Source organism: Schistocerca gregaria, chromosome 2, assembly GCF_023897955.1.
Source record: "Schistocerca gregaria isolate iqSchGreg1 chromosome 2, iqSchGreg1.2, whole genome shotgun sequence".
Classification (NCBI taxonomy): domain Eukaryota; kingdom Metazoa; phylum Arthropoda; class Insecta; order Orthoptera; family Acrididae; genus Schistocerca; species Schistocerca gregaria.
The window spans coordinates 262498827-262524388 of record NC_064921.1 but is presented as its reverse complement, the minus strand read 5'-3'; the positions used below and the strand labels follow the sequence as shown (position 1 = coordinate 262524388).

At 43.7% G+C, this 25562-nt stretch overlaps 1 pseudogene; it reads left to right on the top strand.

Moving 5' to 3' along the window:
* Positions 1-21425: 21425 nt before the first annotated feature.
* LOC126337379 (5S ribosomal RNA) lies at positions 21426-21542 on the top strand (annotated as a pseudogene).
* Positions 21543-25562: the final 4020 nt, after the last annotated feature.

Genomic DNA, 25562 nt, shown 5'->3' with positions numbered 1-25562 from the left:
CGTGGCAGGTTAATCACTAATAAAAACAGGGAAAGAGTCAGGAACTGTGAGAACAAGTAAAGGTAAATAAACAATTTTATATATGGGTACTAATTTGCTTGGGGCTATTTAACAGTGAAAAATGAAATACTATCTTGCTTCGGACCCATAGTTAAACCATTGCCACAGATACATGTTTTTTCGGTGGAAGCCATTGTTGAAGCTTCGACAATGAATGATGTCGTCTCGTCCTTGAATTTTAGATCTTTGTTATCAATGCTGGATTTCGCATGGTGCCAATCCGTTACTATCGAACCACTTTGATTAGCGGTACATTGGACACTTTCCGGCCTCTCGTAGGTCCACTCAGGTTGACCCGTACTCTTTCACTTACTAATACAGTGAGTGTAACACTTCCAAAGATAATTATTTGTTAATCACACTAATAAAAAACTATGTACAGCAATGCGCAGCAGAAAATGCTCCTATTGGACTGACTGAAAAGTGATCTACCAGCTGCCTTTTTCTACCTTTCTCAACATCTTTAAAAACATTCCAAAAATTTTGGCATGCGAATGTATTCATCCTCTTTCCAAAATGCAATTCGCCTCTCACTTTCAAGTGCTCCCCTAACAGTAACACGTTCACGCCCTCCAGCGCATTGCTGCAAGTCGCTCATGCCTATCCACTCTTACTTTACTTATGTAAAACTGAAATAGCGCAAAACTGATTTTACACATCAGACCGCATTTTACGAGCACAAACATTCTGCATGTGCTTCAGTACCACATCATGGGGTTCCCAGAACCCTTCTGATGATAACGGAGACACTTTACTTCATATTTCTTTGTGGTATGCCATTTTATAAAATACGTTGTAAGAGGTCCATGACTAAGGAATTTATTGCTAGCGCACTCGAGCAGATGTAATTTCGATTGATTGCTCACGCGCTGCCTGCGATATTTAAGCTACAATAGAATCGCAGACCAGATAGCAATGCCGGTGCCTGAGCTATGTAATATAAGGTAAAAGCAAAAATTATTATTGTTTATTGTCACGCGCATACGTAATTTGCAACAACTCATTTTGTACTGTTGTTATATCAAAGTCACATGTACATATTTTTCAATAATTTTTCAATAATAATCTTTCGTATAAAGATAACTTTTAACAGTCATTCATCTGAGTTTAAAGTTTTTACTAATTTCTCCTACCCATAGTCATGCCAATTATCGTTAATAAAATCAGTTGTTTTTCATACATAACACAATCTAGAGGCCAGCATTGCACTGGGCTGTGCCAGAAAAATTTCTTATAGGAGCAGATATATACGCGTTATCCGTCGACTTCATTGAGGTAAGAATCTTCAGTTTATTCAGAATGACTTTTCAGGGCCATGACCCAGCATTGCTGACGTCTAGATTTACAAGTTTAGATTCACAGTCAGTTAATTATTGAAAGGCTGTATATGAGTCACATTTCATTGGGAAGATAGTCCCATGTTTATTGCGAGGTTACAATTTTTTTGTCTTTATAAGAAAGATTATTATTGAAAAATTATTGAAAAATATTTACATGTGACTTTGATATAACAACAGTACAAAATGAGTTGTTGCAAATTACGTATGCGCGTGACAATAAACAATAATAATTTTTGCTTTTACCTTATACTACATCGCTCAGGCACCGCCATCGTTCTCCACGGCCGGCCTTGGTAATTCCATACAGGACACAAGTGCTCTCTGTGAGCTATACAATTAGACAACTGCTCTCTAAGAGCGACCTGACCCAACCGCCCGACTGCGAGCTACTGCTGCTACTGCTTGACGACACTGCTCTCTGGTCTGCGATTCTATTGTAGCTTACATATCGCAGGCAGCGCCTGAGCAATCCATCTAAATTACATCTGCTCGAGTGCGCTACCAATAAATTCCTTAGTCATGTACCTCTTACAACGTTTTCACCTCCAACCTTATTTTACGTGCCAATTTTTCGTGCACAAGTAGGGTAACTTTCAGCCTCTGCATATTGGAAACGGATAAAGGTATCAAGGAAGTTTTCAAAGTTGTTCGAGATCGGAATCTTAGGAATATATCGTACAAATTACACCCACTTGCTGTGCATAGCCATCTTGGAATCTGTGACATGGTTTTCGCATCCAAAACCATGTTTTAGGGGAAGATAGGACTTATAGACAAATGCTAATAGATCCGGAATATAACGTTTCAATTGAGTAATTTGTTGCCATTATTTATTATTTGCTTTTCGTACCATTCGGAACTGAAGTGCATATTTTGAGTGTACATGTAAGGTAACTTTTAGCCTCTGCCTCTTGGAAACAGGTTAAGATATCAAGAAAATTTTCAAGACTGTTTGAGATCGGGATCTTAGGCACATATCGTAAAAATTTCAGCCATCCACTGTGCATAGACGTCTTGTAACCCACGGCTCAATTTGTTCCGGAAAAATGGTTAAAAAACCTTTTCTTGTGTTTTTTTGGGGGGTTGCCTCCGTAAAGTCCTTAAGGTGAACCGTAGACTTCATCGAATACAAAGAGAACCAACCGATTTGTTCCATTTACTGAGCAATAGGAAGCATACAAATGATCTCTAGCCCAAGGCCTGTGAAAAATACTTGATGCCCCCGATCCCCTATCCCGCACTTTCTATCGTCAATAGGAGCCAAGGCATAAGTTGCAGAAACAACCCATTTTGATGCACGGCGTTTTGGAACATACACTAATGGAAAATATCCCAATACCAAAAGGGAAATGAAAATTAGGAGGCCTGTATCTGCATTTGAAAGATGATGTCGTTCCACATTTCACGCCAGTCCCATAAAACTGGTGCTGGTGGCACCACTGGGAGGACGCTAATGAGGTTTGCCTTAAATACATGCTGTAATGGTAGTGTTACCTTCCAGGCTGGACGTAGCGAGTTGATGTTAGTCAAGAATGCTTTTAAGATGACGAAGACGCCATTATTAACCAAAAAAATGTTCAAATGTGTGTGAAATCTTGTGGGACTTAACTGCTAAGGTTATCAGTCCGTAAGCTTACACTCCACTTAAATTATCCTAAGGACAAACTCACACACACCCATACCCGAGAGAGGACTCGAACCTCCACCTGGACCAGCCGCACAGTCCATGACTGCAGCGCCGAGACCGCTCGGCTAATCCCGTGCGGCCCATTATTAACAGCTCAGTGAGTTTTAACGAGGTCGTGTGATAGAACTACGAGAAGCTGGGTGTTCCTTTCACTATAATGGATAAAGAATTGACAAGAATATAGTACACGGCTACTGTCAGCGGTTACGGGGAGGTTCTGCCTCAAGAAGACAGGGATCCGGATGCCCTTGTGGCCTGCCGACAGGGAAAACCATTGTGTTCGGCGTATGGCTGTGGCGCATCGAAGAGCGACTGCAGAAGTGTTTCGAGCAGCAGTTGGCACCATAGTGATTCGACTTCAAGGACAGCTCTGAGCCAGACACCTTGTAACTTACATTCCACTGATCCCAAACCGCCGCCGTGTGCAATTCCTGTGGCGTCTAGCAAAAGCTGTTTGGAGGGCGGGGTGGAGGTCTATCGTGTTTTCTTATGAAAGCCGTCTATGCCAGTGATGGCAGTGTGTTGATTAGGTGGAGGCCAGGTGAACGCCTAGAACCAACCTGTCTGCAGCCTAGATGCACTGAACTTAAACCTGGAGTTAGGGTCTGGGGTGCGATTTAGTATGACAGCAGAAGCACCCCGTCTGTAGATTTTTACACAAATGTAGTGATTTGACCTACTGTGCTGTGATTCATGAAGAGCATGCCAGGGGGTATTTACCAACAGGATAACGCTCGCCCACATGCAGCTTTTGTAACCCAACGTGCTCTACGGAGTGTCGACATGTTGCCATCACCAGATCTTCCTCCCGTCGAGCTTGTATGAGAATCACCGAACGACAGTTCCAGTGTCATTCACAACCAGCTTCAACCGACCCTGTATTGACCGACCAAGTGCAACAGCCATGGACCTCCATCTCACAAACTGACATCCGGAAATGTACGACACAATGCATGCACGATTACATCCCTGCATTCAACATTAAACCGTTTAAACCGGCTATCAATGTACCACCTTTCAGATTTAAATAGCTTTTCTCGCACTTACACTACTGGCCATAAAAATTTCTACACCAAGAAGAAATGCAGATGATAAACGGGTATTCATTGGACAAATATATTATACCAAAACTGACATGTGACTACATTTTTAAGCAGTTTGGCTGCATAGATCCTGAGAAATCAGTACCCAAAAGTAGCGCCTCTGGCCGTAATAACGGCGTTGATACGCCTGAGCATTGAGTGAAACAGAGCATAGATGGCGTGGCGCGTACAGGTACAGCTGCCCATGCAGCTTCAACACGATACTACAGTTCATCAAGCGTAGTGACTGGCGTATTGTGACGAGCCAGTTGCTCAGCCACCATTGACCAGACGTTTTCAGTTGGTGGGACATCTGGAGAATGTGCTGGCCAGGCCAGCAGTCGCACATTTTCTGTATATAGAAAGGCCCTTACAGGACTTGCGGTCGTGCATTATCCTGCTGAAATGTAGGGTTTCACAGGGATCGAATGAAGGGTAGAGCCACGGGTGATAACACATTTCAAATGTAACGTCCACTGTTCAAAGTGTCGTCAGTGCGAACAAGAGGTGACCGAGACGTGCACCCTGTACCATCACGCCGGGTGATACGCCAGTATGGCGATGACGAATACACGCTTCCAATGTGCGTTCACCGCGATGTCGCCAAACACAACCTGGATTCATCCGAAAAAATGACGTTTTGCCATTCGTGCACCCAGGTTCGTCATTGAGTACACCATCACAGGTTTGGTTCAAATGGCTCTGAGCACTATCGGACTCAACTGCTCAGGTCATAAGTCCCCCAGAATTTAGAACTACTTAAACCTAACTAACCTAAGGACAACACACACATCCATGCCCTTGGCAGGATTCGAACCTGCGACCGTAGCGGTCGCGCGGTTCCAGACTGTAGCGTCAGAACCGCTCGGCCACCAGCGGCCGGCGCCATCACAGGCACTCCTGTCTGCGATGCAGCGTCAAGGGTAACCGCAGCCATGGTCTCGGAGCTGATAGTCCGTGCTGCTGTACACGTCGTCGAACCGTTCGTGCAGATGGTTGTTGTCTTGCAAATGTTCCCATCTGTTGACTCAATGATCGAGACGTGGCTGCACGATCCGTAACAGCCATGCGGATAAGATGCCTGTCATGTCGACTGCTGGTGATACGAGGCCGTTGGGATCCAGCACGGCGTTCCGTATTACCGTCATGAACCCACCGATTCCATATTTTGCTATCAGTAATTGGATCTCGAGCAACGCGAGTAGCAATGTCGAGATACGATAAACCGCAATCGCGCTGGGCTACAATCCGACGTTTATCAAAGCCGGAAATGTGATGGTACGCATGTCTCCTCCTTAAAAGAGGGATCACAACAACGTTTCACCAGGCAACGCCGGTCAACTACTTTTTGTGTATGAGAAATAGGTTGGAAACTTTCCTCACGTCAGGACGTTGTAGCTGTCGCTACCAGCGCCAACGTTGTGTGAATGCCCTGAAAAGCTAATCATTTGCACATCACACGATCTTCTTTCTGTCAGTTAAATTTCACGTCTGTAGTATGTCAGCTTCGTGATGTAGCAGTTTTAATAACTAATAGTGTACATTGATCTGTGAACCTAACGTTAATCGCTTAAATATGTTACCCTAGCAATTGTATTTCTGAAATTTCATTACTTTGGAATGATTATTTCTCAGTGTTACGTTTTTTTCCGTCATGTGTCAAGCAGCGCATGTTGTCGCTTGCCTACCGATTCACCAATATGCCCACTTCGGAGTCATAGATAACGTATCCGTTCGTGTCTAACGCCTGAGCGATTGCTATTTAAATACTGCACCTCCACACACTGTTGTCCTGAAAACCCGCGCCTCGATAGCAGACGCCGTCGAAGGCGCGCCTGTGGCAGGAGTGGTTGTGGCGGGCACGTGGCGTCTCCTAGCAACATTGATCCCGGTCCTCCACGTCTGTTCGACGACGCCATCTCGGGCACACCTCAAGGTCTGAACACTGCCTGAAAGACGTTTCTTTCTAAAGAGTTTTACCGAAGCGAAGGCAGTCTTTAGTGCTCAGAACTCATAAGAACTTTGTATGCATTGTTGCTGTCGTAATATGGGGTCAGTAATAACGTTTTACTGCGATCTTGCGGCTTAAGCTCTGCAATCGAACTACATATCTGATCGAAAGTATCTCGACGCATGTATTAGTAAGCGGTGTGTCCATCTTCCCCTTTTACGATAGCATGAACTCTGATGAGGCAGTAAGGCACCTGGATATCTGTAGGGGAATGGCAGCTCGTTCTTCTTCAGCAGCCTGCTACACTATGTGATCAAAAGTATCCGGGCACCTGGCTGAAAATGACGTACATGTACGTGGCGCCCTCCATCGGTTATACTGGAATTCAGTGTGGTGATGGCGCACCAGTAGCCCTGATGACAGCTTCCACTCTCGCAGGCATACGTTCAGTCCGGTGCTGGATGGATTCTTGGCGAATGGCAGCCCATTCTTCACGGAGTGCTGCACTGAGGAGAGGTATCGATGTCGATCGGTGAGGCCTGGCACGAAGTCGGCGTTCCGAAACACCCCAAAGGTGTTCTGTAAGATTCAGGTCATGACTCTGTGCAGGCCAGTCCATTGCAGGGATGTTATTGTCGCGTAACCACTCCGCCACAAGCCATGCATTATGAACAGGTGCTCGATCGTGTTGAAAGATACAAGCGTACAAGCGCCATCCCCGAATTGCTCTTCAACAATGGGAAGCAAGAAGGTGCTTAAAACATCAATGTAGGCCCGTGCTGTGATAGTGCCACACAAAACAACAAGGTGTTCAAGCCCCCTCCATGAAAAAGACGAACACACCATAACACCACTGCCTCCAAATTTTTAACTGTTGGCACTACACAAGCTGGCAGGTCACGAGCACCGGGAATTCGTCATATCCACACCCTGTCATCGTATCGGCACATTGTGTACCGTGATTCGTCACTCCACACAACGTTTTTCCACTGTTTAATCGTCCAGTGTTTACGCTCCATACACCAAGCGAGGCTCGTCTGGCATTTACCGGTGTGATGTGTGGCCTATGAGCAGCTGTTCGACCATGAAATCCAAGCTTGCTCACTCCCGCCTAACTGTCATAGGACTTGCGGTGGATCTTGATGCAGTCTGCATTTCCTGTGTGATGGTCTGGATAGATGTCTGCCTATTACTATTACGACCCCTCTTCAACTGTCGGCGGTCTCTGTCCGTCAACAAACGAGGTCGGCCTGTTCGCTTTTGAGCTATACGCGTTCCTCCAGTTTCGATTCCACTATCACATCGGAAACAGTGAACCTACGGATATTTAGGAGTGTGGAAATCTCGCATACAGCAGTATGACACAAGTGACACGAAATCACGTGACCACGTTCGAAGTCCGTGAGTTCTGCGGAGCGCTCCATTCTGCTCTCTCATGATGTCTAATGACTACTGAGGTAGCTGATATAGAGTCCTGGCAGTAGGTGGCAGCACAATGCACCTAATACGGGAACGTATGTTTTTGGGGGTTTCCGGACACTTTTGATCACATACTGTACGTACAGATAGGCAGCAGTGTGTTCGATTCGGGAGGACTCAGCGATTTCTAGGTGCAACATTTCTTGCCGTTACTAGGCTGATCTCGAATTACTGATGTTCCACACTTCCACACATAAGTTATGAAATAACGTGGCCTCTGTGCAGGATATACTGCTCAGTCAGTGCAGCTTTTTTTTTTTCTTTAAAAAAAAATGCTCTTACTCTTTCCCTTCTTCGTGTCAGTGTTTTCCATATATTCCTGTCCTCGCCGATTCTGTTCAGGACCGCCGGGCGCGGTGGTCTCGCGGTTCTAGGCGCGCAGTCCGGAACCGTGCGACTGCTACGGTCGCAGGTTCGAATCCTGCCTCGGGCATGGATGTGTGTGATGTCCTTAGGTTAGTTAGGTTTAAGTAGTTCTAAGTTCTAGGGCACTGATGACCACAGCAGTTGAGTCCCATAGTGCTCAGAGCCATTTGAACCATTTTGTTCAGGACCTCCTCTCATACTTCACCTTATCAGTCCACAACATTCGTCTGTAGCACCACATTTCAAATGCTCTGGTTCTCTTCTGTTCCGGTTTTCCCCCAGTCCTTGTTTGACTATCATACAATATTGTGCTCCAAACATGCATTCTTAAAAATTTCTTTTCTCAAATTAATGCCTATGTCTGATGCCAGTAGGCTTCTCTTGGCCAAGCATGCCCTTTATGCCAGTGCTAAACTGCTCCAACTTGCTCCGTCCGCCGTGGGCTACTTTACTGCCTAGGTAGCATAATTCCGTAATTCCATAAGTCACAATGTTAACTTTCTCACTGTTCTCAGTTCTCATTACTTTCATCTTTCTTCGATTTACTCGCAGTCCATTTATCTATCCATTAGACTGTTCATTCCATTCAACAGGTCCTATAATTCTTATTCACTTTCACTGAGAAATTTGGAATTTTGTGGTAAGTTCTAGGGGACCAAGCTACTAGGATCATCGGTCCCTAAGCTTGCACACTATTTAATCTAACTTAAACAAACTTACGCTAAGACAACATACACACCCATGCCAGAGGGAGGTCTCTAACCCCCGGCGGACACAGCCGCGCGAACCGTGGCAAGGCGCCCCAGACAGCACGGCTACTCCACGCGGCGCTCACTTTCACTGACGATAGTAATACCATCAGCACAATTATCACTGATATCCTTTCACTTTAAATTTTAATTCTATTCTTGCACCTTTCTTTTATTTCCATTATTACTTCTTCAGTGTACAGATTGAACTGTAGGGGCGAAAGACTACAACCTTGTCTTACACCCTTTTTAATCAGAGCACTTCGTTCTTGATCTTCCATTCTTATTATTCCTTCTTGGCACTCGTACATATCGTATATTAGTCGTCTCTCCCGATACCTTACTCATATTTTTCTTAGAATTTCGAACATCTTGCACCATTTGGCACTATCGAATGCTCGTTCCAGGCCGACAAATCCTAAGAATGTGTCTTGATTTTTCTTTAGTCTTGTTTCCATTATAAACCGTAATGTCAGAACTACCTCTCTGGTTCCTTTATCTTTCCTAAAGCCATACTGATTGTCTCCTAACAGATCCTCAATATCCTTTTCCATCCTTCTGTATATTATTCTTGTCAGTAACTTGAATGCATGAGTTGTTAAGCTGATTGTGCGATAATTTTCGCACTTCTCAGCTCTTGGAATCATTAGAATTTTGTGGCTGATATTTATCCGAAAATCAGATGGTATATCGCCAGACTCATACATTCTACATATCATCGTCGTTTTGTTGCCATTTTAGCTGATGAAATGTTATCTATCCTTTCTGTCTTATTTGACTTTAAATCTTGTAACGCTCTTTTAATTCAGATTCTAATACTCGATGCCCTATCTCTTGCCTCTTCTTTTTCAATCACTCAGACAAGTCTTTTCTCACATGAAGCCTTCTATGTAGTCTTTCCTCCTATCCGCTGTCTCCTCTGCATTTAACAGTGCAATTTCCATTTCACACTTAATGGCACCACCCGTGCTTTTAATGTCACTGAAGGATGTTTTGGCTTTCCTAGATGCTGAGTCAGTCCTTCCAACAATGACATTTTTTTAAAAAGATTTCTTTACATTTTATGCAACCTTTTCCCCTTAGATTCCCTGAACTTCCTATTTATTTCCTTCTTAAACGACTTGTAGTTCTGTATTCCTGATTTTCACTGAATATTTGTACCACCTCCTTTCATCGATCAAGTGAAGTATTGCTTTTGTTACCCACGGTTTCTTCGCTGTTACCGTCTTTGTACTTATGTTTTTCTTTCCAACTTCTGTGATTCTATATTTTAGTGTTGTTCATTCCTCTTCAACTGAATTGCCTACTGATCTGCTTCTGATCGCAGTATCTATAGCCTTAGAGTTCTTCGGGCGTATCTCGTTATTCCTTCGTACTTCCGTATACAACTTGTTTGCATACTGATTCTTCCTGACTAGTCTGTTAAACTCCAGCTTACTCTTAATCACTACTCAGCTGTGATCTGAGTCTATATATGCTCCTAGGTACGCCTTAGGATCCAGTATCTGATTTCGTAATCACTGTCTGACTATGATTTAGTCTAATTGAGATCTCCCCGAATCTCCCGACCTTTTCCAAGTATACCTCTGCCTCTCATGATTCTCGAATAGAGTATTCGCGATTACTAGCTGAAATTTATTGCAGAACTGAGTTAGTCTATCTCGTCTCTCATTCCCAGTATTAAGCCCATATTCTTCTCTAACCCTTTCTTCAATTCCTTCCCCTACAACTGCATTCCAGTCCCCCATGAGTATTACATTTTCATCTTTGTGAACATACTGAATTACCCATTCAGTGTCGTCATGTACTTTCCCTATCTCTTCATCTTCGGCTTGCGTCGTCAGCATTTATACCTGAACTATCGTTATCGGTGTAGGTATGCTGTTGACCCTGCTGAGAACAAACCTATCACTGAACTGTTCACAGTAACTCACTATCTGCCCTAAATTTCTATGTATACCGAATCTTACTCCGTTATACTCTGCTGTTGATATTACTCTATAATCAGCCGACCAGAAATCCTCGTCTTCTTCACATTTCATTTCCATGACCCATACTATATCTAGGTTCAGCCTTAGCATTTCTCCTTTCAGATTTTATCGCTTTCCTACGTCCTTCAGACTCCTGACAATCCACGCCCCGACTGATAGAACGTTAACCTTTCGTTGGTTTTTCAGTCTTTTTCTCATGGGTACCTCCACGTTGGCAGTCCTTTTCCATAGATCCGAATGGAGGACTATGCTGGAATCTTTTGCCAATGGAGAGATCCTTATGACAATTCTTTAATTATATGTCACATGTGGATACGCATTATTTGTCTTTATTGCAGTGTTTCCCATTGCCTTCTGCATCCTCATGCCGTTAATCATTGTTGAGTCTCCCCTCTCTAGTTTCCCACCCCAAGAGTAGGGGAGTGCCTTGAAGCACTTCCCGCTCCTCCGCCCTCTTTGACAAGGCCGTTGGCAGAATGGGGCTGACTTATTTTGCAGAAGTCCTCGGCCTCCAAACCTGATGACTTTTATTCAGCATTTAAACGGTGGCAGGGTTCAGACCCGGGACAGAGGACGAGATATAGAGAACACATAAAGGCTTTAGGCCTGCACCTCAGAGGGAATCTATGCTCCACTGAAAATTTCGAGAGAAATCTCTCTATTTCACATAATGACTGTAAAGGCCAATTAATGGACGTTAAAAAAAATACAAATATACATTCACACAATGAAACACCCGGAACTAATACTAAATGAACAAATAGAATTTTGCAGGCAAAAAATGCATAGAAAATTTCCATAGAACATTAAACAGTTTATGAAAGGCAATCCACCCTGCAGTAATCACCAGATACGCGAATACAAACGATTCATAGAAACCTGCAATAGCGCCTTAATCAGCATATGAATTGCATTCTATCCTATCACAATCACTCTCCAAATACAAGACTACAAACTAAGCACTGAAAATTAGATCAACGTATCAGTACAATCGTGCGTGGATTTCATTCATATACGAATGAAACAATGTGTTTCCTCTTACATAGCGCTGGAAGGGAAATGAGAATTTATTGTAGAACTGTGATGTGATGGAACACTGTGTCTCGCACTGATATGAACACAACCGCGAAGTAAGCTGATAATATTGGAGATTATGTAATAAAATCCTTTGGATAAACATCTGTCAAAATTTACGATGACACCTTCGATAAATTTGGCAGCGCGACACACAGCCTAATCCAATAATGGCAAACTTTCAATAGTACACAAATTATGTTTTTCACGCGGATCACTCCATCCTGAGTAATAAAGGCATCGCTATTAAAAAATAAATATATTACGCACATACATTAACATAATACAATGAAGCGAAACTAAAATTCTGGCTTCTTTTGACGCATATTTGAGATAGATTGAAGTGTAACGACGTAAATGGAACTGCCTACGCCAACTATATCGTAAATGTAAGAAAGTAATTAGTTACCATATCAATCATTTTATCACTCGTACATTTATTATCCACATTCGATACAAGCACTCACAACAAATTTTGTTCTTTCAAATACGCAGCTCGCGAAAATGGACGAAGCCCGAAACTAATCAACCGGTAAATAAATAGCAGCTTCCATGTCAAAAATTTGAGTGTCTTTCGTTTGAAATCAGAGAAGGCAGTGATGTTGAACGTTGGGGGTCTGGAGGGAAGTCGGCTCATCCCACAGGTGTCCCTCTAGGTTCAGGTAGAGATTCTGCGTAGACCGGTCCACTTCAGGACTGCTGTTGTCCACAAACGATTGCCTCACAGATGCTGCTTTGTGACAAGGTGCATTATCATGCGGATACAACCATTGTTTCCAAACTTATGCTCTACCTTAAGCAGTACATAAGGCTGTAAAATACACTCCTGGAAATTGAAATAAGAACACCGTGAATTCATTGTCCCAGGAAGGGGAAACTTTATTGACACATTCCTGGGGTCAGATACATCACCTGATCACACTGACAGAACCACAGGCACATAGACACAGGCAACAGAGCATGCACAATGTCGGCACTAGTACAGTGTATATCCACCTTTCGCAGCAATGCAGGCTGCTATTCTCCCATGGAGACGATCGTAGAGATGCTGGATGTAGTCCTGTGGAACGGCTTGCCATGCCATTTCCACCTGGCGCCTCAGTTGGACCAGCTTTCGTGCTGGACGTGCAGACCGCGTGAGACGACGCTTCATCCAGTCCCAAACATGCTCAATGGGGGACAGATCCGGAGATCTTGCTGGCCAGGGTAGTTGACTTACACCTTCTAGAGCACGTTGGGTGGCACGGGATACATGCGGACGTGCATTGTCCTGTTGGAACAGCAAGTTCCCTTGCCGGTGTAGGAATGGTAGAACGATGGGTTCGATGACGGTTTGGATGTACCGTGCACTATTCAGTGTCCCCTCGACGATCACCAGAGGTGTACGGCCAGTGTAGGAGATCGCTCCCCACACCATGATGCCGGGTGTTGGCCCTGTGTGCCTCGGTCGTATGCAGTCCTGATTGTGGCGCTCACCTGCACGGCGCCAAACACGCATACGACCATCATTGGCACCAAGGCAGAAGCGACTCTCATCGCTGAAGACGACACGTCTCCATTCGTCCCTCCATTCACGCCTGTCGCGACACCACTGGAGGCGGGCTGCACGATGTTGGGGCGTGAGCGGAAGACGGCCTAACTGTGTGCGGGACCGTAGCCCAGCTTCATGGAGACGGTTGCGAATGGTCCTCGCCGATACCCCAGGAGCAACAGTGTCCCTAATTTGCTGGGAAGTGGCGGTGCGGTCCCCTACGGCACTGCGTAGGATCCTACGGTCTTGGCGTGCATCCGTGCGTCGCTGCGGTCCGGTCCCAGGTCGACGGGCACGTGCACCTTCCGCCGACCACTGGCGACAACATCGATGTACTGTGGAGACCTCACGCCCCACGTGTTGAGCAATTCGGCGGTACGTCCACCCGGCCTCCCGCATGCCCACTATAGGCCCTCGCTCTAAGTCCGTCAGCTGCACATACGGTTCACGTCCACGCTGTCGCGGCATGCTACCAGTGTTAAAGACTGCGATGGAGCTCCGTATGCCACGGCAAACTGGCTGACACTGACGGCGGCGGTGCACAAATGCTGCGCAGCTAGCGCCATTCGACGGCCAACACCGCGGTTCCTGGTGTGTCCGCTGTGCCGTCCGTGTGATCATTGCTTGTACAGCCCTCTCGCAGTGTCCGGAGCAAGTATGGTGGGTCTGACACACCGGTGTCAATGTGTTCTTTTTTCCATTTCCAGGAGTGTATGTTCATATTTTTCCACATTTAGCGGTTTCTTATCGCGTTAAGGGGAGCACATCCTAACACGAAAACAGAAACAATATTGTAACACCATCTCCTCTGTACTTCGTACAAAACATTGCACAAAACGAAAAACGTAAAATATCAATGACTCACAATTGGGATCAGTCCACTCATATAAATTCCTGGGTAAAATAATTATTCTGCTTAAATAAAGCATTTAGCCGTCTACAGTTCATTGATAGGATACAGAGGAAATGCGTCAATTTACAAAGAGTATTGCTTCCGAGACTTTCGTGCGATTGATGATAGAATACTGCTCAAGTATATGAGACGCGTACCAAATAGGACTAACACGTTGAACATACACAATGTGGAGCAACACGAATAATCACAGGTTTCTTTGTCCAGCGGGAGGCTATTACAGAATCACGGAGAAACCCGAACTGGCAGTCGCTTGAAGATAACTTTGTATCATATCCCGTGGAAATCCACTTACAAAGTTTCAAGACCCAGTATTAAGTAAGGCATTCAGTAAACTACGTATCGCTCCAATGTCGACAGCAATGACAAGATGACTGCGGTACAGAGCAAAGTATCCTCTGCTATGCAATTCACAGTGGTTTGCAGAGCATAGATGTAGACGTAGATGCACTGTTTGAAATAGAACAGATGTCACCAATTATTATTAACAATAATTTGTTACGATTTACTTGTTTAAGCTCTTGTACTCAGACTAATTATAACGCCAAGTAATTCACAAGCAAGGTTTCATTAGAAAACCATATTTAGGAATTGATCACAAAATTATCTTAGAATTCATTCATGCTCTCATAGTATTATAATTTTAAATTTACGTTAAAAATTCTGGCTGGGGTGAGGATTTCGCATTGAACTTCACGTCCGTTCATTAATAGTCCGGTAATACGGTTTCCAGGTCAAAGAACACCAACGGCATACCATCGCCATTTAGTGTACCTGGCAAAGATTTGTACTTGCCATACCTACCTTTGTTCAGTAATTGCGTTAGTTTAACTAACTTTTCGAAAGAAACTGTTGATCCGTTTATTTATGGAATAATTTACAGACATTATTTTTTGATACACAATTTAAATAAAAATCTGTGAGCGGATGTTATTAGGCGAGCCCCTTAGCACAACTTAAACATTGGAAATTTATAAAGGATGAGGAGAATTTTATGTTTTTAATTCCTAAAAAGACATATTTTTCTCATGACGAATACTGTGTCAAAATTAATTTACTATCTTACACGTACAGATCTGGTTAATTTCTTGTCTATTCTAAAACTCGGACTTTTTTAAAGGCGCTTAGTAATAATAAATTTTCTACATTTACAGGCGTTATCACATACAATTCAGGAATTTGATTTCGAGGGATCGAGGGAACCAACGCACGCAATACGTGTTGCGTCTTAATATGATCCACAGTCAAGTTTCATACTTGATAACAGAATATAAAAGCCGTGAACGAAATGAATATATAAACAATTGGTGTGTACAGCGCAAAATTGATTGATGTTTCTGTATAATGTTTGACAGGGAACTGAAATCTTATACGAGTCATGAACCTTTGTGTTGCTCATCACTTTCCATTGTTGTCATTCCCTTCTTCCATCTATACTGCTAATTTTTTGTAAGTTGTACATCATTACTTGTGAAGGGTTTATCTTGGTTATTTTTTATTCTTGAATATTGTTTCTTTCCAAATCATTATTTTAATTCATTTGGTACCAGCTGCTGTTCATTTCTTTTCGAGAATTACGGGTACATTTGCTTCGTTAACCTGTAGTCATTCAATCTTTACCGATGTCCAAAACAGATCGATCTTTTCTTTAGGGTTACCATCAATTCCTTCTTAATTCTTTGGTTAATTTTCTGACTGAATGTCGTTTTGCTTCAATCTTTTGGCTGTATTGCAGCTGTTGATTTTATTGGTAAGATAAACCACAACATACTTCCATTTTATTACTTCAATTTTATCGATGTTTTATTTTGTTGTTTATCTTTATGTTCAATTGCCTTTTTTGGTTCCTCTATGATAGTTATTTTTTCGTTTTTGTATTGTGGCTATTGTTTTGTTGTCTTTGTTTATATTCATAATTAATATTTTTATTTTATTTGAATTTCCGAAACCAACTCTTTTAGCTCTTATCCCGAACAAATTTATTTCTGGAATTACTTCTGTTAAATTTTCTGAAACTACCACAAAGTTAGTAGGAATAGATAAGCAGCTGTGGAAAGAAATTCTATTTGATTGTGACCTTGATATAATCGATTAAATATTAAACACTTAGCTTGTTAAGTTCAGACTCTTAATAACAAGTACTTAAACAATAAGATTACATGGCTTAATATGAGTGAGAGCAGTTGCTTTCGAATGGTCGCTATACTCCTCCTCTAAATTTCATTTTAGATCATGTATTTTCTCTTAGGAATTCGTAAATAGTGACTGATACTTTTGTTTTAATATTGGTTTCTCTGAAGCTTCTAACTGCTGTTTCTGCTTTAGATGACTTTTTGTAATCAGCAGCTTCCTGGCATATTAAAACTATATGCCAGACGACGCCAGAACCTTTGCAGTCCGCTGGAATGTGAAAGCTTCATTGTGAATGCTGTCAGGATTACGCAGTATAAAATGATTCAAATGGCTCTGAGCACTATGGGACTCAACTGCTGTGGTCATTAGTCCCCTAGAACTTAGAACTACTTAAACCTAACTAACCTAAGGACATCAGACACATCCATGCCCGAGGCAGGACTCGAACCCGCTGTAGCGCCTAGAACCGCTCGGCCATCCCGGCCGGCTACGCAGTATAGCAACCTGTTGTGCACTGTTGACTTTATGTTGTAGTTTGCTCGATGCAGGTTCTTTCTGGAACCAATCTGATATTTTCTAGAGGAGTTTCTGAGGTTTCATCTCGGGTACAGTCGTGCAGCCCACTGTCAAATGCTTGACAGCCAGTTATCGCGACGTTCTGTCTTTACCCCACAATAGGTAATGCGTTCTTGTCGAGTTGCTTCTGACTTCCATACTCACAGGAGTCAAATGTAGATGCTTCATAAATTTTAGTTCTATATCCTTTTATTAGTATTACTCAAGTTTTGTTTCATGAGATGTAACAGAAACGAAAAATTCATTGTGAATATGGTGTGTCTCGAAAATGATGTGGTGTAGTCGAGTTTCTGATCCAGGATTTAAGGAATGAGAGAGTCATATTAGTCCTGTCTCGTGTACTGCTTGTCAAACAGTCATTTCTCACTTATAGATCCGTCATAGCAAGATTATAAAATTAAAATAAATGATAAATAATTTTGAATGTTGAAATGGTGGAATCACTCCAGAGTATTTTACGTGCATTAGAATCAGACTTTCAAAAATATATTTATTATGATAAAAAAGCAAGCAGTATCTGCGGGCACCAGTTCCTCTCATTATGTACAGTTGTTAACGTATGAACTAGGAATTACGTACCCTTGTTATTTGGTGCATGGAGACACACGGATAGAGACATACGCAAAACTCGCTCCTGCATACTTTTGGCGTAGGTAAACTGTCACTGCGTCGGCCATGTTGCAGGAATTTTTTGTGACACAGAGCGACCTAACTTGGTTCTCTGAAGATACCACGCGCATGACATCAAACATTTGGACATTTCCCAAGCTTAGTGCGCTTCCGTGAATACTGCCTCTTGTAACGCCTGCAACGCTGTTGACAGTACGAAGAAAGAGGTATTGCGAGCTAGTCTCGAGATTTTCAACGGTAATCTCAAAAATATCGTGAAGTTACGATTTCCCAACTGTTCTTAACCCACACGGTCAAATCTTTCGCCTGAATAACAGGACAATACTTATACTCCTCAAAATGAAATTGTCACCCCGAAGCGTAGTGTGCACTGTTATGAAACTTCCTGGCAGATTAAAATTGTGTGCCGGGTAGAGACACGAACTGGGGACTTTTGCCTTTGCCGGGAAAGTACTCTACCTAGCTAGCTTTACTTCACTCTGGAAGGTAGGGGATAAGATACTGCCTGAAGTAAAGCTGTGAGGGAGAGTTATGAGTTGTGCTTGAGTAGCTCAGGCAATAGAGCGCTTGCCCGCAAAAGACAAAGTCCCCGCGTTCGAGTATCGGTCCGGTACACAGTTTTAATCCGCCATTAAGTTACATTACATTCCATATTCCCCAAATTCTTTTGTTAACACACGACACCACTACTTTACGTACATTTAAGTGACTCACATATGACGGTTTAATGTCTCACGCACCTCTTCGCTCAAAGCAGCAAGCGATTAGTTGTTATTATTACCATTATTTTAACAGGATTTATTAGTTATAATTGACAGTTGGATTTGATTATAAACCAATGGGTTAGATTATAAACCAATAGATCCGATCAGTTAGTCTCTGTACAATTTTTGTTCAAGTAGTTGTTGTCGCTGGCTGCCTCTGATGAAACAAATGATGAAAATCTGAATGTAGAACTTCTTTCTCTCTCATTGAGCGAAGCAGACGTATTTGCGCTTGCGGAGAATATTTTACAAGCAGAAAGAAATGTTTACAATATTCGCAAAGAAAACAACAATAAAAACTAGTGAGATTAAAAAAGAAGTCTCAACTAAATTATTCATTAGTAATCCATACCATTTTCATGTTTTCAAATGAGTAGCTCCGCCCGACTAATATCGACAATGTAACATACTTAGGCATAAATCAAGCAATGTTCCAGAAAAAATGTATTATATCGGTTAGAAGTAAAGGAGTTTTGCTATTTGTGGAGCAAAATAACTGATGATGGTCGAAGTAGAGAGGACATAAAATGTAGACTGGCAATGGCAAGGAATGCGTTTCTCAGGAAGAGAAATTTATTAACATCGAGTATAGATTTAAGTGTCAGGAAGTCGTTTCTGAAAGCATTTGTATGGAGTGTAGCCATGTATGGAAGTGAAACGTGGACGATGAACAGTCCGGACAAGAAGAGAATAGAAGCTTTCGAAATGTGGTGCTACAGAAGAATGCTGAAGATTAGATGGGTAGATCACATAACTGATGAGGAAGTATTGAACAGGATTGGGGAGAAGAGAAGTTTGTGGCACAACTTGACCAGAAGAAGGGATCGGTTGGTAGGACATGTGCTGAGGCATCAAGGGATCACCAATTTGGTATTGGAAGGCAGCGTGGAGGGTAAAAATCGTAGAGGGAGACCAAGAGATGAATGCACTAAGCAGATTCAGAAGGACGTGGGCTGCAGTAGGTATTGGGAAATGAATAGACTTGCAAAAGGATAGAGTAGCATGGAGAGCTGCATCAAAATAGTCTTAGGACTGAAGACTACTACAACATCGGCTCGCACACTGATCAGCCATAACATTATGACCACCTATCTGCCGGCCGCTGTGGCCGAGCGGTTCTGGGCGCTTCAGTCCGGAACCGCGCTGCTGCTACGGTCACAGTTTCGAATCCTGCCCCTAGCATGGATGTGTGTGATGTCCTTAGGTTGGTTAGTTTTAAGTAGTTCTAAGTCTAGGGGACTGATGACCCCAGATGTAAGTCCCATAGTGCTCAGAGCCATTTGAACCACCTGTCTAATATCCAGTATGTCCACGTGTGGCACGGATAACAGTGGCGACGCGTCGTGGCATGGAAGCAATGAGGCCGTGGTAGGTCGCTGGAGGGAGCTGGCACCACATCTGCAAACACACGGCACCTAATACCCGTAAATTCCGGGGAGCGGGACGACGAGTTCTGACGCCACGTTCAATCAGATCCCAGGTTTGTTCGATCGGGTTCAGATCTGGCGAGTTGGAGGCCACCTCATCAACTGGAAGGCGTCAATGTGTTCTTCCAACCATTCCATCACACTCCTGGCCTTGTGACATGGCCATTACCTTGTTGATAATGCCACTGCCGTCAACAAACACAATCGTCGTGAAGGGGTGTACGTGGTCTGCAACCACTGTACGAATCTCCTTGGCCGTCATGGTGCCTTGCATGAGCTCCGCTGGGCTCGTGGATCCCCATTTAAATGTTCGCCAGAGCATAATGGAGCCGCCACCAGCTTGCTTCTGCCTCGCAGTACGGATGTCAAGGAGCCCTTAGAAGGCGACAGATATGAGCCCTCTCATCGGCATGATGAAGAAGGTATCGGAATTCATCAGATCATGCAACGCTCTGCCACTGCGCCAACATCCACTGCCGACGGTCACGTGCTCATCCCGAAGTCGAGCTGTTAACATTGGTACATTCATGGGTCGTCAGCTGAGCAAGTCCATCGTTAGGAGTGTTTGGTGCACTGTGTGTTGAGACACATATGTACTCTGCCCAGCATTAAGGTGTCAAATTAGCTCCGCCACAGCTTGCCGCCTGTCCTGTTTTACAGTACTGCTAAGACTATGAAGTCAGACATCTGTAATGAGGGTGGCCTCCCAGCCGCACGACGTCTGGCCGTGGTTTCACGTTGGTTTCATCACTTGTTGAAGACATTCAAAACAGCACCCCTCGAACACTCGTCAAGTCGTGCACTTTCCGAAATGCTCGTGCCGAGCCTCCGGGCCAACACAGTCTGCACCTCGGTCTAACTCAGGTTGGTCGCGCGTCTTCCCCATTCTACACTCGGACAGTAGGATCACTGATACTACATGCACCGTGCGTGTATTTCACTGACAGTCATTTGTTCTCCAGGTAATGCTACTATCGCCAATACGGGATTATATCGATAGTAGGCCGGTGGTCATAATGTTCTGTATGATCAGTGTAAGTGTCACATACAGATAGCTTCAACTTCTTTGTAATATTCGAAATGACTTGTTATTCTTTCGGCAATATGAATGTAAAAACAGCAAAGTGGTGCAAAGATTGGCAACTCGTTGAATTTTGCACACCACAAAGCGCATAAAAGTAGTATTCAATAGCTACATTATCTGTCAGTAAGTTCATACAAATACCTCTCTGTAACAACTTCTGGGAATATGAAATGGAATGGCCGTATAGGGTTAATTGTAAGGAAACCAGGTGACGAGTTTACCGAGCGAGGTGGCGCAGTGGTTAGCACACTGGACTTGCATTCGGGAGGACGACGGTTCAATCCCGTCTCCAACCATCCTGATTTAGGTTTTCCGTGATTTCCCTAAATCATTTCAGGCAAATGCCGGGATGGTTCCTTTGAAAGGGCACGGCCGATTTCCTTCCCAATCCTTCCCTCACCCGAGCTAGCGCTCCGTCTCTAATGACCTCGTTGTCGACGGGACGTTAAACACTAACCACCTACCACCACCAGGTGACGAGTTCTGTTCTTTGGTAGCATATTGGGATAAAGCAAGTGAGTCTACAAAGAAAAATGCTTGCAAAATTCTCATACGTCCTATTTTAGAACATCCCTCGTGTCTGTGGGGGGCAACGGCCTTGCCACAGCGGATACACCGGTTCCCGTGAGATCACCGAAGTTAAGCGCTGTCAGGCGTGGCTGGCACTTGGATGGATGACCATCCAGCCGCCATGTGCTGTTGCCATTTTTCTGGGTGCACTCAGCCTCGTGATGCCAATTGAGGAGCTACTCGACCGAATAGTAGCGGCTCCGGTCAAAGAAAACCATCATAACGACCGGGAGAACGGTGTGCTGACCACGCGCGCCTCCTATCCGCATCCTCAACTTGAGGATGAAACGGCGGTCGGATGGTCCCGATGGGCCACTTGTGGCCTGAAGACGGGGTACTGCTGCTGTTGCTCGTGTCTGTGGGACTCATACGAATTAGGACTAATGAGGTATACGGAACATATACAGAGAAGGGGAGCACCAATAGCCACAGATTACTTGACTCAAAGAAGAGCACCATGGGTCTGCTGACAAACCTGAGCTGGCAATCTTTTGAAGATAGACGTCAGCTATCCCGATAAAGTCTACTTGTAATTTTTCACGAATTAGTATAAATTGAAGAATCTATGAAGATCCTCTATATCCTTACGTATCACACTCGCAGTGACTGTGAGGACCACATTAGGTGACGAAAATTAAAAAAAAAAACACTATAGCTGCTATTTTAAATCCTCTTATTAAACCACAACGATTTTGTCTCCGTATGAGCATCTTTAGGTGACCTGAAGTTTAACAAATCTCAGATAAGATAAAAAGCAAATAAAACATGGGAATAATACGCTGTATGTGACTGTCATACCGAATTCGCACCAACAGTCTTGGTAAATAATACATACAACGTGGCAGGAGCCTGCTGGTGTCCTGAATTAAATGCCTAATTACCCGATAAAACGTGTAAAGGTACATGTCGGAACAGGACAAGTAGAATGCTTTACCTCGTTGAATGTGCTTTGTATTAGCGTAACTAGCAGTACATAATAGGTACTGCAATACTGTACTGTACTGGCCAGATAAGGCCATTTAACGAAAGGGGTATACATGTAAACATGCGGCTTGGCATGTAGTGGGGACGATACAGTGACTGTAAGACATTAATCGTTTCGAATAAAGGTAACGACTTTAAATGCGAGAATATGTCCTAAGTCATTAGACGCCACTGTATGTGGATACGGAGGGGCATGTGGTCAGCACACTGTTCTCCCAGTCAGTTTCCGCCACCTCTCGATCAAGTAGCTCCTCTGCCGGCCGCGGTGGTCTCGCGGTTCTAGGCGCGCATTCCGGAACCGTCTGACTGCTACGGTCGCAGGTCCGAATCCTGCCTCGGGCATGGATGTGTGTGATGTCCTTAGGTTAGTTAGGTTTAAGTAGTTCTAAGTTCTAGGGGACTAATGACCACAGCAGTTGAGTCCCATAGTGCTCAGAGCCATTTGAACCATTTTGAAGTAGCCCACAAGGGCTGAGTACACCCCGCTTCCTAACAGCACTCGGCAGAACCGGACGGTGACCCATCTAAGAACTAGTCAAGCCCGACAAAGCTTAATTTCTGTGCTCTGACGGGAACCGGTGTTACCACTACGGCAAGGCCGGAGTTCGAAAATACGCAAAATTACTTACAAGGGAACCTCCCCATCGCAGCCCCCTCAGATTTAGTTATAAGTTGGCACAGTCGACAGACCTTGAAAAACTGAACACAGATCAATCGAGAAAACAGGAAGAAGTTGTATGGAACTATGAAAAAAATAAGCAAAATATACAAACTGAGTAGTTGATTCGCATGATAGGCAACATCAAGTAGAGTATGAACTCAGCAGCGGCGTGGTCCCGTGGTTAGCGTCAGCAACTGCGGAAAGAGAGGTGCTTGGTTCAAGTCATCCCTCGAGTGAAAAGCATTTTTTTTTTCATTTTATATGACAAACTCTTATGTTTTCATCACTTTTTTGGGAGTGATTATCACATCCACAACAAAACCTAAATCGGGCAAGGTAGAAGAATCTTTTTACCCATTCGCCAAGTGTACAAGTTAGGTGGATCGACAACAAATTCCTGTCATGTGACGCACATGCCGTCACCAGTGTCGTATAGAATATATCAGACGTGTTATCTTGTGGAGGAACCGGTCGGTTGACCTATGACCTTGCGATGAAATGTTTTCGGTTCCCATTGGAGAGGCACGTCCTTTCGTCTAGTAATCGCACGGTTTTGCGATGCGGTCGCAAAACACAGACACTAAACTTATTACAGTGAACAGAAGCGTCAATGAACGAACGGACAGATCATAACTTTGCGAAAATAAAGAAAGTAAGCTTCTCATTTGAGGGAAAACTTGAAGGAAGGACCTCTCGGCCGGCCGCGGTGGTCTCGCGGTTCTAGGCGCGCAGTCCGGAACCGTGCGACTGCTACGGTCGCAGGTTCGAATCCTGCCTCGGGCATGGATGTGTGTGGTGTCCTCAGGTTAGTTAGGTTTAAGTAGTTCTGAGTTCTAGGGGACTGATGACCACAGCAGTTGAGTCCCATAGTACTCAGAGCCATTTGAACCATTTTTGAAGGACCTCTCGTTCCGCAGCTGCTCACCCTAACCACGGAACCACGGCGCTCTTGAGCTCAGACTATCCTTGATGTTGCATATCTTGCGCATGGACTACCCAGTTTGTATATTTTGCTTATTATTTCATACTTCCACACAGCTTTTTCCTGTTTTCTCGATCGATCTGTGTTCAGTTTGTAAGTAGGCTGTTTAGGTTTTCTTATTGGTAACGCCGCTTAGCGCTCGGTATGAAAAATCACTGGCTGTGCTGTGCGCAGTCTGTGTTTAGTTTGCATTGTTGTCTGCCAATGTAGTGTTGAGCAGCGGCAGCTGAATGCTAACAGCGCGTAGCGTTGGGCAGTTGGAGGTGAGCCGCCAGCAGTGGTGGATGTGGGGAGAGAGATGGCGGAGTTTTGAAATTTGTAAGAATTGGTGTCACGAACTGATATATATATTATGACTATTCAGGTAAATACATTGTTTGTTCTGTATTAAAATCTTTCATTTGCTAACTATGCCTATCAGTAGTTAGTGCCTTCAGTAGTTTGAATCTTTTATTTAGCTGGCAGTAGTGGCGCTCGCTGTATTGCAGTAGCTTGAGTAACGAAGATTTTTGTGAGGTAAGTGATTTGTGAAACGTATAGGTTAATGTTAGTCAGGGCCATTCTTTCGTAGGGATTTTTGGAAGTCAGATTGCGTTGCGCTAAAAATATTGTGTGTCAGCTTAAGCACAGTCGTGTATAAATTTTTTCTAAGGGGACGTTTCAAGTTTTTCAAGGCCTATCCACTGTGCCAGCTTATAACTAAATCTGAGGGGGGTGCGATGGGGAGGTTCCCTTGTTAGTACACTAATTACATCATGATGTGTGATAGAAATTTTGCAGTCAAATGTAAAATATGCAAAAACATTTATTCAAACTATTGACAAAAATTGCATACAATCAAAATTATATCAGAACAATTATGTACAGCATAAGAGAAATAGAAAACGCAGTACTTAGAAAAAGTCGTATCAACATTACACATGTAAAACTGTGGGTAATTGTGATTACACAAAATGTTAATGACTGATGGATATCAGACTAAGAATTTTTCACGATCAGATTTCTTGTCTCATTCGAGTACTCGTGACAAATGTCCCTACTGCACCGCCCCAGGCATTTCGTTCGTGTACTGATTGTGAGTCTCGCCTGTCAAGTGTGATGGTTTTCGGTTAGACGTCAGGCTCAAAATTACTTGTGTAGTTTGAACTTTCTCACTTTGAGAAGACAGTTGACCGTTAAGGTCACCGATGCATTCGTGATGCGGTTGGCCGCAGATTTAGACGTAGGCATGTGACGCGCACTTACGATGAGCACATCGATTATCACCAGAAGAGCGTTTGTATTAAACGGCTTTTACGTGTATAATTATGATACGACTTCTTGTAAGCGCTGTTTTTTATTTATCTTACTAGCTGTTCCCAGCCACGAGGTATTGTGGCTCAGTCTGGTGAAATGGGAGCGAAAGAAACTCGAAAGCAAGCATTTATAACATGTTTGGGAATTAGATATACGTCTTAACTCCTTCTCCCCCTCCCCCCGTATCTATTTTCTCCCCTGCCCCTTTCTAATTTCCCCATAATTATTACAT